At 41.5% G+C, this 12,953-nt stretch overlaps 1 protein-coding gene across 4 annotated transcripts in view; it reads right to left on the reverse strand.

Moving 5' to 3' along the window:
- The window catches only part of PRICKLE1 (prickle planar cell polarity protein 1), a 138,172-nt gene that overhangs the window by 46,267 nt on the left and 78,952 nt on the right, over positions 1 to 12,953 (reverse strand). For 2 of the 4 annotated variants that reach the window (XM_058426505.1, XM_058426504.1), the window contains exon 1: positions 12,799 to 12,939. The exons of the other annotated variants lie outside the window; for them this stretch is intronic. The gene's annotated coding sequence lies outside the window, so the exon portion shown is untranslated. Of the gene's footprint in view, positions 1 to 12,798; positions 12,940 to 12,953 lie in introns of those variants that run through there. 4 annotated transcript variants of the gene reach the window in all.

The following is a 12,953-nucleotide window of genomic DNA, read 5'->3' on the forward strand; positions in this document are numbered from 1 at the left end:
TGTGGGTAACCCGACCTTTCTCTCTGGCTGCCCTTAACATTTTTTCCTTCATTTCAACTTTGGTGAATCTGACAATTATGTGTCTTGGAGTTGCCCTTCTCGAGGAGTATCTTTGTGGCGTTCTCAGTATTTCCTGAATCTGAATGCTGGCCTGCCTTGCTAGATTGGGGAAGTTCTCCTGGATAATATCTTGCAGAGTGTTTTCCAACTTGGTTCCATTCTCCCCATCATTTTCAGGTACACCAATCAGACGTAGGTTTGGTCTTTTCACATAGTCCCAAATTTCTTGGAGGCTTTGTTCATTTCTTTTTATTCTTTTTTCTCTAAACTTCCCTTCTCTCTTCATTTCATTCATTTCATCTTCCATCAGCGATACCCTTTCTTCCAGTTGGTCGCATCTGCTACTGAGGCTTCTGCAATCTTCGCGTAGTTCTCGAAACTTGGCTTTCAGCTCCATCAGCTCCTTTAAGCCCTTCTCTCCATTGGTTATTCTAGTTATCCATCCTTCTAATTTTTTTTCAAAGTTTTTAACTTCTTTGCTATTGTTTTGAATTTCCTCTCGTAGCTCAGAGTAGTTTGATCGTCTGAAGTCTTCTTCTCTCAACTCATCAAAGTCATCCTCCATCCAGCTTTGTTCTGTTGCTGGTGAGGAACTGCGTTCCTTTGGAGGAGGAGAGGTGCTCTGTTTAGAGTTTCCAGTTTTTCTGCTCTGTTTTTTCCCCATGTTTGTGGTTTTATCTACTTTTTGTCTTTGATGATGGTGATGTACAGATGGGTTTTTGGTGTTGATGTCCTTTCTGTTTGTTAGTTTTCCTTCTACCAGACAGGACCCTCAGCTGCAGGTCTGTTGGAGTTTACTAGAGGTCCACTCCAGACCCTGTTTGGCTGGGTGTCAGCAGCGGTGGCTGCAGAACAGCGGATTTTTGTGAGACCACAAATTCAGCTGTCTGATAGTTCCTCTGAAAGTTTTGTCTCAGAGGAGTACCCGGTTGAATGAGGTGTCAGTCTGACCCTACTGGGGGGGTGCCTCCCAGTTAGGCTCCTCAGGGGTGAGGGACCCACTTTAGGAGGCAGTCTGTCCGTTCTCAGATCTCCAGCTGCGTGCTGGGAGAACCACTATTCTCTTCAAAGCTGTCAGTCAGACAGGGACATTTAAGTCTGTGGAGGTTCTTGCTGAGTTTTTGTTTGTCTGTGCCCTGCCCCCAGAGGTGGAGCCTACAGAGGCAGGCAGGCCTCCTTGAGCTGTGGTGGGCTCCACCCAGTTCGAGCTTCCTGGCTGCTTTGTTTACCTAAGCAAGCCTGGGCAATGGCGGGCGCCCCTCCCCCAGCCTCGCTGCCGCCTTGCAGCTTGATCTCAGACTGCTGTGCTAGCAATCAGCGAGACTCCGTGGGCATAGGACCCTCCGAGCCAGGTGCGGGACACAATCTCCTAGTGTGCCGTTTTCCAGGCCCATTGGAAAAGCGCAGTATTAGGATGGGACTGACCCGATATTCCAGGTGCCGTCTGTTTCCCCTTTCTTTGACTAGGAAAGGGAACTCCCTGACCCCTTGCACTTCCCGAGTGAGGCAATGCCTCGCCCTGCTTCGGCTCGCGCACAGTGCGCTTCACCGACTGTCCTGCACCCGCTGTTAGGCACTCCCTAGTGAGATGAAACCAGTACCTCAAACAGAAATGCAGAAATCACCCGTCTTCTGTGTCGCTGGGGCTGGGAGCTGGAGACCGGAGCTGTTCCTATTCGGCCATCTTGGCTCCACCTCGTATGTATTAGAATTCTGAGTCATTTTTCACATACGGTGTGATGTCATTACTTCATCTTTGGTGATAGATCGAGTAAGAACACAATAGTGCCAAATGAACCACTCTCATTATTGTACCAGCTATAACTTATGGAGTACTCGTATGCTAGACATTGTACTAAATCATGTACATTTTAAAAAAAATCCTTATAACAACATAAGGTGGATCTTAGTTTCCCATTTTACAAAGGAGAAAAGTAAGTAAGGTAAATTGTATAAAGTTATCAGGTAATTTGGGGAGGAGCCTATATTCAAACCTTGGTCTGACACCAAAGCTGATGCTCTAGATGACTATTTGTTTTTAAAGTAGAGCTTCCTATAAATAGCAAAATAATATGCTTTGCTTTTCCTGGCTTTTCTCTTGGCAGCATCATCAGAATGTAAGTAGAATAAATCTAGAATTTTTTTTTTTTTTTTTTTTTTAGCATCTCGCTCCATTGCCCAGGCCGGAGTGCAGTGGTGTGATCTCGGCTGACTGTAGCCTCCATCTCCCAGGTTCAAGCAATTCTCCTATCTCAGCCTCCCGAGTAGCTGGGACTATAAGCACACGCCACCACACCCGGCTCATTTTTGTATTTTTAGTAGAGATGAGGTTTCACCATGTTGGCCAGGCTAGTCTTGAACTCCTGGCCTCAGGTGATCCACCCACCACGGCCTCCCAAAGTGCTGGGATTACAAGTATGAGCCACCGTGCCTGGCCTAGAAATTTATTTATGTATTTATTTGAGAGAGAGTCTTGCTCTGTTGCCCTCGCTGGAGTGCAGTGGCCTGATCTTGGCTCACTGCAACCTCTGCCTCCCGGGCAGAGAATCAAGCGATTCTCCTGCCTCAGTCTCCCAACTAGCTGGAATTACAAGTGCCCACCACCATGCCTGACTAATTTTTGTAGTTTTTTTTTTTTTTTTTTTTTTTTTAGTAGAGATGAGTTTTCACCATGTTGGTCAGGCTGGTCTCGGACTCCTGACCTCAAGTGATCCACCTGCCTTGGCCTCCCAAAGAGCTGGGATTACAGGCATGAGCCACCGTGCCCAGCCATGGCCTAGAAATTTTTAATACCATATTATTTCAGCCAGAAATTAAGCAATGATTGTCAGTCTCATTTAGGGGAGCTCAATGACAATATTTTGGCTTTGCTGGCCTTTAGGACCAAAGAGTTATATAGCACAAAGGCCAAAACACAGGGGACCCTCCAATACACACACCAACCCTGGAGATAATCAGACAAATGACACCCTGAGCTTTCTGAAGCAGTTCATTGTACCATCTTAATTTCTATAGATACAAAATAATTTTATTGTCCAAATACAACAAAACTAGCCTGTATTTGAAGATCTTTATATAATAGTTGCTCTGTTGCATATTAGGCATTACCAGTATCAGTATGTACTAAGCACTTAGTCAAAGACAGCACTCTTGGATGAGTTCAGCAACCCAACCTCTTCCACTTAAATGCAGATTATGCTGAACAAAAGAGAGACCATGAGCATGGTTCAGTTGTTAGTTTGTGTGTAATGCATTCTACCGAACGTATCTCACGTGATATCCCGAAGGCAATGAAGTAATGCAGCCATTAATAAACTTTTCAGACAAAATTGATTATAGCTCAACTCACAGCACTATAATACATTTTTCATGAATTTTCTCTCTCTCTTTTTTTTTTTTACTAAAATCTTTCAGTTTCAACAAATGAAAAAAAAGCAATAGAATTAATATTCTTTCTAGCAGCATATCTGGGCAATCCTAACAATATGTCCCCAAACAAAAATTTATTGCAGATGAGCTCAAATAATAGGAGACTATTAGAACTCGTATCACATGGGCTTGTAAAGACAATCTACTTCCTGCTGAAGACCAAACATTTTTACTTAACACAAACTCTAGTTCCAATTAAAGAGCTGAGTACATTGGTACTTTTATAACAGACTAGATCACATTTCCATGGTCAACCATTTCTGAACTTATCAGCTTTTCTTTCAAGAAATTCTAACAAGATTCCAGTAATCTCTGAAATGCTTCTACTTATTGGAAAAGTGTGTTTGGTGGGAGCGATTTAATGAAGACTAAAAATATGATTTAGGAAGTCATCACATTTTTAGGATCTGAACACAGGTTTTTTGAAAGAATCCAATAATATGGCTAGACAGTCTCTGTAAATGGAGCCACCGCTCAAAACATAAAATAGGAGAGCAAGGCCGGGCGAGGTGGCTCATGCTTGTAATCCCAGCACTTTGGGAAGATGAGGCAGGCGGATCATGAGGTCAAGAGATTGAGACCATCCTGGCCAACATGGTGAAACCCCGTCTCTACTAAAAATACAAAAATTAGCTGGGCATGGAGGCGCGTGCCTGTAGTCCCAGCTACTCAGGCGACTGAGGTAGGAGAATCGCTTGAATCCGGAAAGGGGAGGTTGCAGTGAGCCGAGATTGTGCCACTGCACTCCAGCCTGGTAACAGAGTGAGACTCCGTCTCAAAAAAAAAAAAAAAAAAAAAAAAATGAGAGCAAATTCCTAAACAAGCAACATTTATGATCATCTTCTTACGTTTCCAGTAACCTTTAAAATGACCTTCCCTAACATGCAACTGATTCCTATGAATATCTTTCATGAAGCGGCTTTTTTTTTCCCCCATACAGTCAGGCAAATTAAAATCTACTACAGAAAAATGCTTGTCATTCAGTTTCTCATGCCTAATTAAGAGATTTCTTAGGGAGAATAAATATGACGATCACACACATAAATATTTGGGATCCTTGAAAACCTGTAACAGAAACATCCAGGCATTATGATGCTGATGCTATATAAATAACAAATTTAATTAATAGTGGAATTATAAGGGGAAAAATAATTCAAGACAACTGCTAGTGCATTATCTGTACTGCAAATTTTCTGTGCTTGTGAGGAAAACATTCACTGTTGCCATCAACATTGCTAGGAGCAATTCGAAGATGGGCTGGGACTTTTGCCATGCTACTCCTAGAAGCCTGCCAACAGGTGTGACAGTTAATTTACAGAATGGCCTGGAATGAATGGACATTTATAGTTTTCTCTTTGTGTTTTTTCTCAGAAGGGGAAATACAAGGCCTACTTAACCGGAGTACTTTATAGGTATATATATATACACACCTATATATATATACACACACACACCTATATATATACACACACACACATCCCCCTATATATATACACACACACGTATATATACCTATATATATACCCCCACATATATATACCTATATATATAAATACCCCCATATATATACCTATATATAGATATATATACACCTATATATAGATATATAGATACCTATATATAGATATATAGATATATAGATACCTATATATATATACCTATATATAGATACCTATATATAGATATATAGATACCTATATATAGATATATAGATACCTATATATAGATACCTATATATACATATATAGATACCTATATATAGATACATATTTGTTTTTCTTTTTTTTTTTTTTTTTGAGACAGAGTCTCATTCTGTTGTCCAAGCTGGAGTGCAGTGGCACGATCAAAGCTCACTGCAGCCTCAAACTCCTGGGCTCAAGCAATCTTCCCGCCTCAGCCTCCCAAGTGGCTGGGACCACGAGCACACACCACCATGCCTGGCTAATTTTTGTATTTTTTTGTAGAGACAGGGGTCTAACTGTCTTGCCCAGGCTGATCTTGAACTTCTGGGTTCAAGCAATCTTCCTGCCTTGGCCTCTCAAAGTGTTGGGATTACAAGCATGAACCACCACGTCTGGCTTGTGTGATTTTTTTAAAAAAATATTTATTCTCTTCTCCTTTCTACTTTCAACTACCAAGGATGCACATTTTACACTGGAATGTATTTTCAGGGCAGATGCGGGAAAAGGGCTGAGTCTCAGATGTCTTTTTTTCTCTATTTCTTTCCTTCCCTGTAAGGTTTTTCTTTATGGAGCTTTCAGTTTTAGGTTTCCATAACCTCCTAATGCAAAACAGCCTAAGAAGAGCAACAAATGTAACAAACCACATGTTGCTTTGCTTCTCTCTTTTTGAGGAGGAAAAATCCAGCTTACAAGAAGAGTATGCAAACTTAGCAGTTAAGCTGAAATTAAAGATGTTTTAAAGGTTTCTTAACCCTGGTCTTGGCCATCTTGTAATATTTTAAAATGTAAATGGAAACATATGATTACAATAAACTCTGATTCTACTTAAGAGCAAACAGAACATGTTAAGTCCATGGGTAATAGTTTACTAAATTAATTTGGACTTGTGGGGCAATCCGAATATTTTCACTAGGCCAAAGATAAGAGACGCAATACAAAAATTAACTTTTAAGCATTTCACTGTGAAATCAACACTCGTGCATTCTGAGCCTTGGATTAACAATCTATATCTGGGCTCCCGCAGACTTGCATAAATTAGTTAAAAATTTTATGGCTCAATTCAGCTGTCAAAGAGAAGAGCCTTTTGACAACATTTCACACCTGTTACTTATCTAGTAAAGTCCTGGGCTTAGTTACTACCACCTGGGATGAGCATGTCCAGACTTCCCGCACACTCATTTTACACAAGGGGATACATTCTTTGCAGTGCTGGGTAGTAAAGAAATTAAGACACACTAAAATCCCCGGAATTTTCCCAAAATAGACTATCACAATACAAATCTTAACTAAAGTAACTACTGAGAAAAGAACACAGACCTTACAGAATGATTATGAGAGATGGTCTATTTGAGCTCTTCAGTGTAACATACATACACAAAACACACAATTAAGAGCCACTGACTTCAATACTTGTTCTAAGGAAAACACTAAAGTAAGAACAATTAAGAAAGCTGATTTCTCTTCTGAGTCTTATAGAAGGATGAATGCACAAAAATAATTCATATACGAATATCCCTAGCCGTTGGGGTAATTCTCAGCTATGGGAATCTGATTTACCTCCTCACCTTCTTTATACCTTTTCCAACTCACTTAATAAAGGGATGAATGCTAGGTCACACCTGAGGTTCCTGTAACCTCCCGAAATTCCTCCCAGGGTCCTCCCATCATGAATCTGCCTATAATTCAAAAAGCGGGTTCTGGTTATTTAATTAAGTAACAAAGGGAATTCTTGGGAAAAAAAAAGGTTTGAGACTAACTTTAGCTTAAATTCTAGGTCTGTGGCAAAAAAAACAATCAAAAACCCACTTCCTCGCAAAAATCATATGTGGATTTTAGAAGTTCTAAATGATAAATAATATACGACACCAGAATATCAACTCTGTGGATGGTTTAAAAAAGGGAGGAAAATGAGATATGAAGAGAAGCGAGGTCTGAGGAAAATTCTGTATCATAAAACGTGAGGACCCGTAACAAGCAGGGGATGTTAGCAGTTGATTGCAGATTTCTGAAAATAGAGGCCAGAAAAGGCTCAGAGGCACCACTCCTGGATGTAAGTCCTGGGCATGGTGCCAAGAAAGGAAACTTCTTATTCAGGAATATTTGGTGGGCAGAGTACAGGGAAACTGCTTAGTTACAATTCAAGTGACTTTAAGGAAAATACTCTGACTGGGGAATCAAAGAATGCCTGCCTCCAAAAAGCACATTTAGTGGGCAGAAAAATCTGCACGGAACTAGTGTTGCTCTGGAACTGACTTTACAAATGTGTTGCTTCTCTCCTTTTGCAGCACCCAAGCTTTGTAAGTGTATGAGGGAGCTACTGTTGATGTAAAATGAGTTTTGTTGAAACTGCTGAATGAGATTTGTATTAGTTAGTGTTTTGTGGTTTTAAGTAACAGAAACCAAAGTAACTTAGGGGGAAAAGGGTGAGGGGCAATAATTCACTGGAAGGATAGAGGTGTCTCAGGCTAACACGAGGGCGGGAATGCAGCTGAGCTTCAGAAAATGGCTATAATTCAGAAATGGAAAACCCCCAGACATTTAGACAGCATTCTTTCTCCATTCCTGTCTCTGCTAATTTCTGGTTTAACACTTTATTTTTCTCTCGTTGCAGACAGACAGGACTTTATGGCTCATTGTTCTGTAAGGTTAAAACATGGTCACTTGGCTGGGCACGCTCGCTCATGCCTGTAATTTAGCACTTTGGGAGGCCGAGGCGGGTGGATCACCAGGTCAGGGGTTTGAGATCAGCCTGACCCACATGATGAAACCCCGTCTCTACTAAAAATACAAAAATTAGCTGGGCGTGGTGGCGGGCACCTGTAGACCCAGCTACTCGGAGGCTGAGGCAGGAGAATCACTTGAACCCAGGAGGTGGAGGTTGCAGTGAGCCTAGACTGTGCCACTGCACTCCAGCCTGGGCGACAGAGCGAGACGCCATCTCAAAAAACAAAAAACCAAAAAACAAAAAAAAAAAAAAAAAGAAAAACAAAAACACGGCTACTTCACAGTTCCGGGGTTAGGATCCATTATGATTGCAAAGGGTCCACCCCTTGGCCATGTATCTATGTGGGTAGATGGATCTGGATTTGTGTGTGTGTTTGGGCTGGAGGCCAGTAATTCAGCAAAGGTGGAACAGTTTTGTCCTCCACAGGTATTCTAAAAATGTCATTTAAATGGATTAAAACATTCTATTTGTAGAATAAGGCAACAGTACTTGCTATTAGATATGATGCATGGGAATTAGGTTGCCTTTTTTTGTTTTTGTTTTTGTTTTTGTTTTTTTTGAGACAGAGTCTCACTCTGTTGCCCAGGCTGGAGTGCAGTGGTGTGATCTCGGCTCACTGCAACCTCCGCCTTCCGGATTCAAGCAATTCTCCTGTCTCAGCCTCCGGAGTAGGTGTGACTACAGGCGCACACCACCATGCCCAGCTAATTTTTGTATTTTTAGTAGAGACAGGGTTTCACTATATTGGTCAGGCTGGTCTCAAACTCCTGACCTCAGGTTATCCACCTGCCTCAGCCTCCCAAAGTACTGGGATTACAGTTGTAAGCCACTGCGCCTGGCCCAGGTTGCATTTGTTAGTTGTGCTCCAACAGCAATTGATGCTGAGTGGGCTGGCAATGTAAGAATCACCTGGAAATCCTCTTAAAATACACAGAAGCCTCAATCATATCCCTATAGATTTTGACTCAGTAACTCTGAATTAGGATCCAGAAATCTGCATTTAATGTAGCCTCCATAGATAATTGCAATTTGTACCTAGGTGTAAGAACCACTGGTCTACAGACATCATTCACTTTGGTTACCAGCTCTCCTAAAAAAGTGGTAAATTTGTGGAATAAGAACAAAAAGTTATTTTAAGTTTTCATTCATTAGTTGGTTAAGGCAAAATTCTACCTGGACATTGCAAAGTCTTCAATATTGCGTATCAAGCACCCATGTTTCTGAGTGACTCTCAGGATTCTTTTATGAAAAGTTCCAAAGGGGAAGTACGATTTTAGGGATTTGACCCATCTGAGTTAAGATGTCTTTTTCAAATGAAAGTTAACTTCATTAATTATATAAGTCAAAAATGTTCTTTTTTCTTTTTCTTTTTTTTTTTTTTTTTGAGATGGAGTCTCACTCTGTTGCCCAGGCTAAAGTGCAATGGCGTGATCTGGGTTCACTGAAACCTCTGCCTCCTGGGTTCAAGCAATTCTTCTGCCTCTGCCTCCCAAGTAGCTGGGATTATAGGCACCCACCACCACCCCCAGCTAATTTTTGCATTTTTAGTAGAGATGAGGTTTCACCATGTTGGCCAGGCTGGTCTTGAACTCCTGACCCCAGGTGACCCACCCGCCTCGGCCTCCCAAAGTGTTGGGATTACAGGCGTGAGCCACCGCGCCCAGCCCAATAGTGTTTTTTTGTTTTTGTTTTTGTTTTTGAGAAGGAGTCTCGCTCTTTCACCCAGGCTGGAGTGCAGTGGCGCGATCTCGGCTCACTGCAAGCTCCGCCCCCTGGGGTTCACGCCATTCTCCTGCCTCAGCCTCCCACGTAGCTGGGACTACAGGCACCCGCCACCTCGCCTGGCTAATTTTTTGTATTTTTAGTAGAGACGGGGTTTCACTGTGTTAGCCAGGATGGTCTCGATCTCCTGACCTTGTGATCCACCCGCCTCGGCCTCCCAAAGTGCTGGGATTACAGGTGTGAGCCACCACGCCCGGCTTTTTTTTTTTTTTTTGAGACAGTCTCACTCTGTCGCCCAGGCTGGAGTGCAGTGGCATGATCTTGGCTCACTGCAATCTCTGCCTCCCGGGTTCAAGCAACTCTCTACCTCAGCCCCGAGCAGCTGGAATTACAGGTACCCACCACCATGCCCGGCTAATATTTGTATTTTTAGTAGAGACGGTGTTTCGCCATCTTGACCAGGCTGGTCTTGAACTTCTGACCTTGTGATCTACCCACCTCAACCTCCCAACGTGTTGGGATTACAGGCGTGAGCCACCGCACCTGGCCATGTTCTTTTGGCATAGCTTGTGGTACTGATTTTGAGCCACAAAACCTTTGAATATTATGGTTTCTCTAAAATGTTTGTAGGAGGGGTTAGAAAAACACAAAATGAGAAACGTAGAAATCCAGGCCATTTCATCATCTAATATCTAAACCCATTATTTGGGGGACATGCAAGGCTTAATTTTAATTATGCATATTTTCTGCAATTTCAACACATTTCTTATGCAAAAGCTGTATGTTCATGAAGCTTTTGAGGTGAGTGCTGCTCCCCTGGATGTAAATTAACTGCTGTCCTGCTGGGTAGGGCTGTTGAAACTTGAAGGCTGCTGGGCAGCTGCTATCTCCCTGAGTTCTGAGTGTTCATTAGTGTTCCGGCACACAGACGGACACATAGCAGGCAGATCACTTGTCATTTGGGGGATAGGGGATAGTTACTGAAAATACTAAGCAGATCAAGTTGTGTAGACAAAACAGAAAAACAATTAAAACACATGACTCTTACAGACAAAAGCTGGGAAGGGTTTTGAACCCTTTTGAACTAAACATACCCTAACTCACTGGGACACCACAACTTGTTATTTGCCCTAAAGTGGCCACTGACAAATGATTCCATCTGCTCACAATTGTATCTCTTGCTCCTCTCTGTTGTAACATTATTCCTTTCTCCTTGCACCAGTTCTATAGCTTTTCACTTGCTCAGTCTTCTGATTTGTTTTATTATATGGAAGAATTTTTTTTGAGCTGTTATGATCATATTATCGTAAGGAAGAATTCTTCTGGAGGAACTAACCTCCATTCCCCATCATACTGTCAATGAAGGTTGCATTGCACTGAGCAGGCGGCAGAGCCTAAATGATGTTGACTGACATTTATAAAGCCAACGCATCTGTGTTGATTTAATGCAGAGAAATAGAAGATGACTATAGTCAGTCATGTGATAGACTAGACATAAGCTTATCTCCAGCTTCAATCGCAGTATTGGCAGTGTTAATTTTTCCTCATTAGCCAGAGAATAAGATAAACACATATTGGAGGATACACAGTATAAGATTACAGCTCCTGTTCCTGTGTGATTTTATCAGGATATAAAATGCAACGATGTCAATCTCATTTGGATTAATCCATCAATTCTTCCTTTTTGGGGTTTTATAAAAGTTAACTATACAAACAAGCAATAGTGAAAATATATTTCAATGGCGATTTAGATACCATTTTTATATTTTTAAGAACTCACGAAAAGATAATAATTCTTTTATAAGGGCTCTAGTGGAAAATGGAAAAAATAGAGAATGTGGCTTTGAGAAGGAGGCGGGGACAGGAAAAGGGAAAGGGGGTGAAATGTTGGCCTTAGACTAAGTATTTTTTATAAGGGATCCTCCACACTCATACTGCGTCAAGGAACTAGGAACTTCATTATATCGGCAATAACCTTAGCAAAACATCTCTTCCTACTAGAATATCCTATACCATTACTTTAAACTTTTTTGGTTTAAATTCAAGTAGGCCTGAACATTATGTGCAATGTAATTCTCACAAGTGAGCTACTGTTTAAGAAAAAAAAAAAGGCAAGTGGTAATTAATCTGTAAATCCCTACTGCAGTTCTCAGGATAACATTTATTGGTCTGGGCTCAACTGTTTTATATATGGGTATATAACATACACCAAATTAGAAATGTGAAATTCATCAACAGGACTCATTGATAAGGAATTGCTTCATAAATAGCTTTATTTCTTAGAGGTAAAAGAAAAAAATGCATATATATATGAAAAGAAATTTGCTTTAGGTTGAACACATAGAAAATATCCCAAATTGCCTGGCTTTAGACACAGGTGGACAGAGAGGTACCAGAAGCAGTGGAAAGGAAGAAGGGGAGAGGGATGCACTTCCAGGGTGCTTGGAGATTGTGGCGCTCTATTCTGATTCTGGAATGGAGATGAACAGGGCTTGTCACTGTAATTCTGCTTCTACCACTAACTGGCTAGAAGACCTTTACCCTGGGGACCTCAGCTTCTCATCTACACAGCAGCAGATGATCTCTAAGTTCTTTTGGCTATGAAATCTTATAATTCTCTGATTCCTTCAGTCTATAAACCCTAGGAATAAAGGTCAGTTGTATATATAGGGGCCAGTTTAAACCCAAAAGCTATTTTAGAACCTGTGGCTCCACCCCAGAGTGATGAAGTAGAAACAATTGCATGTGCTCCCTTTGAGAACAGCAGCCTGCCAGTCTGCTGGGCCCTGTACTTGCAGAGCAGACCACAGCCGGTGATGGGCCTGACAGTCTGAGCAGCCACACAAGGCCTTTTTGTCTCCTTGGGGTTTAGACAGTATTAAACTTCAAATGCAAGTGCTAAGGCATTTACCCTAAATTCTCGATCTCATCTGCAGTTCTTTAGTCTGAAATGGAAAATTCTATTTTGGGAAACTGCCTAGAGACGCATTTAGGCTAACATGAAGGAAAAGTTGGAAAGCAAAATTGAACATAAAACATGGAAACTCTCAAAGAACTATTGAAAAAGGAAAATAAAATTCTTCCTTTAAAGCACACTCCAGAATTAAGTTCCAAGGGTCTTTCCGTATCAATAAAGGATGCTCCCACAGCACCATCACTTCCCTGCCTTATTCCACTCACCCTTTATTTTAGTTGTCTGTTTGATGTCTGTGGTATCTGCTGGGTGGGACGACTTGGGAGGATGGAGAACCAGAGCACCATACTCAGTGCAGCATCACATAGAAGGAACTGGACAAAGGTTTGTTGAGTAACTGAACAACAGAATGACCAGCCTG

This window comes from Hylobates moloch, unplaced genomic scaffold (genome assembly GCF_009828535.3).
Source record: "Hylobates moloch isolate HMO894 unplaced genomic scaffold, HMol_V3 SCAFFOLD_13, whole genome shotgun sequence".
In the NCBI taxonomy this organism is placed as follows: Eukaryota; Metazoa; Chordata; class Mammalia; order Primates; family Hylobatidae; genus Hylobates; species Hylobates moloch.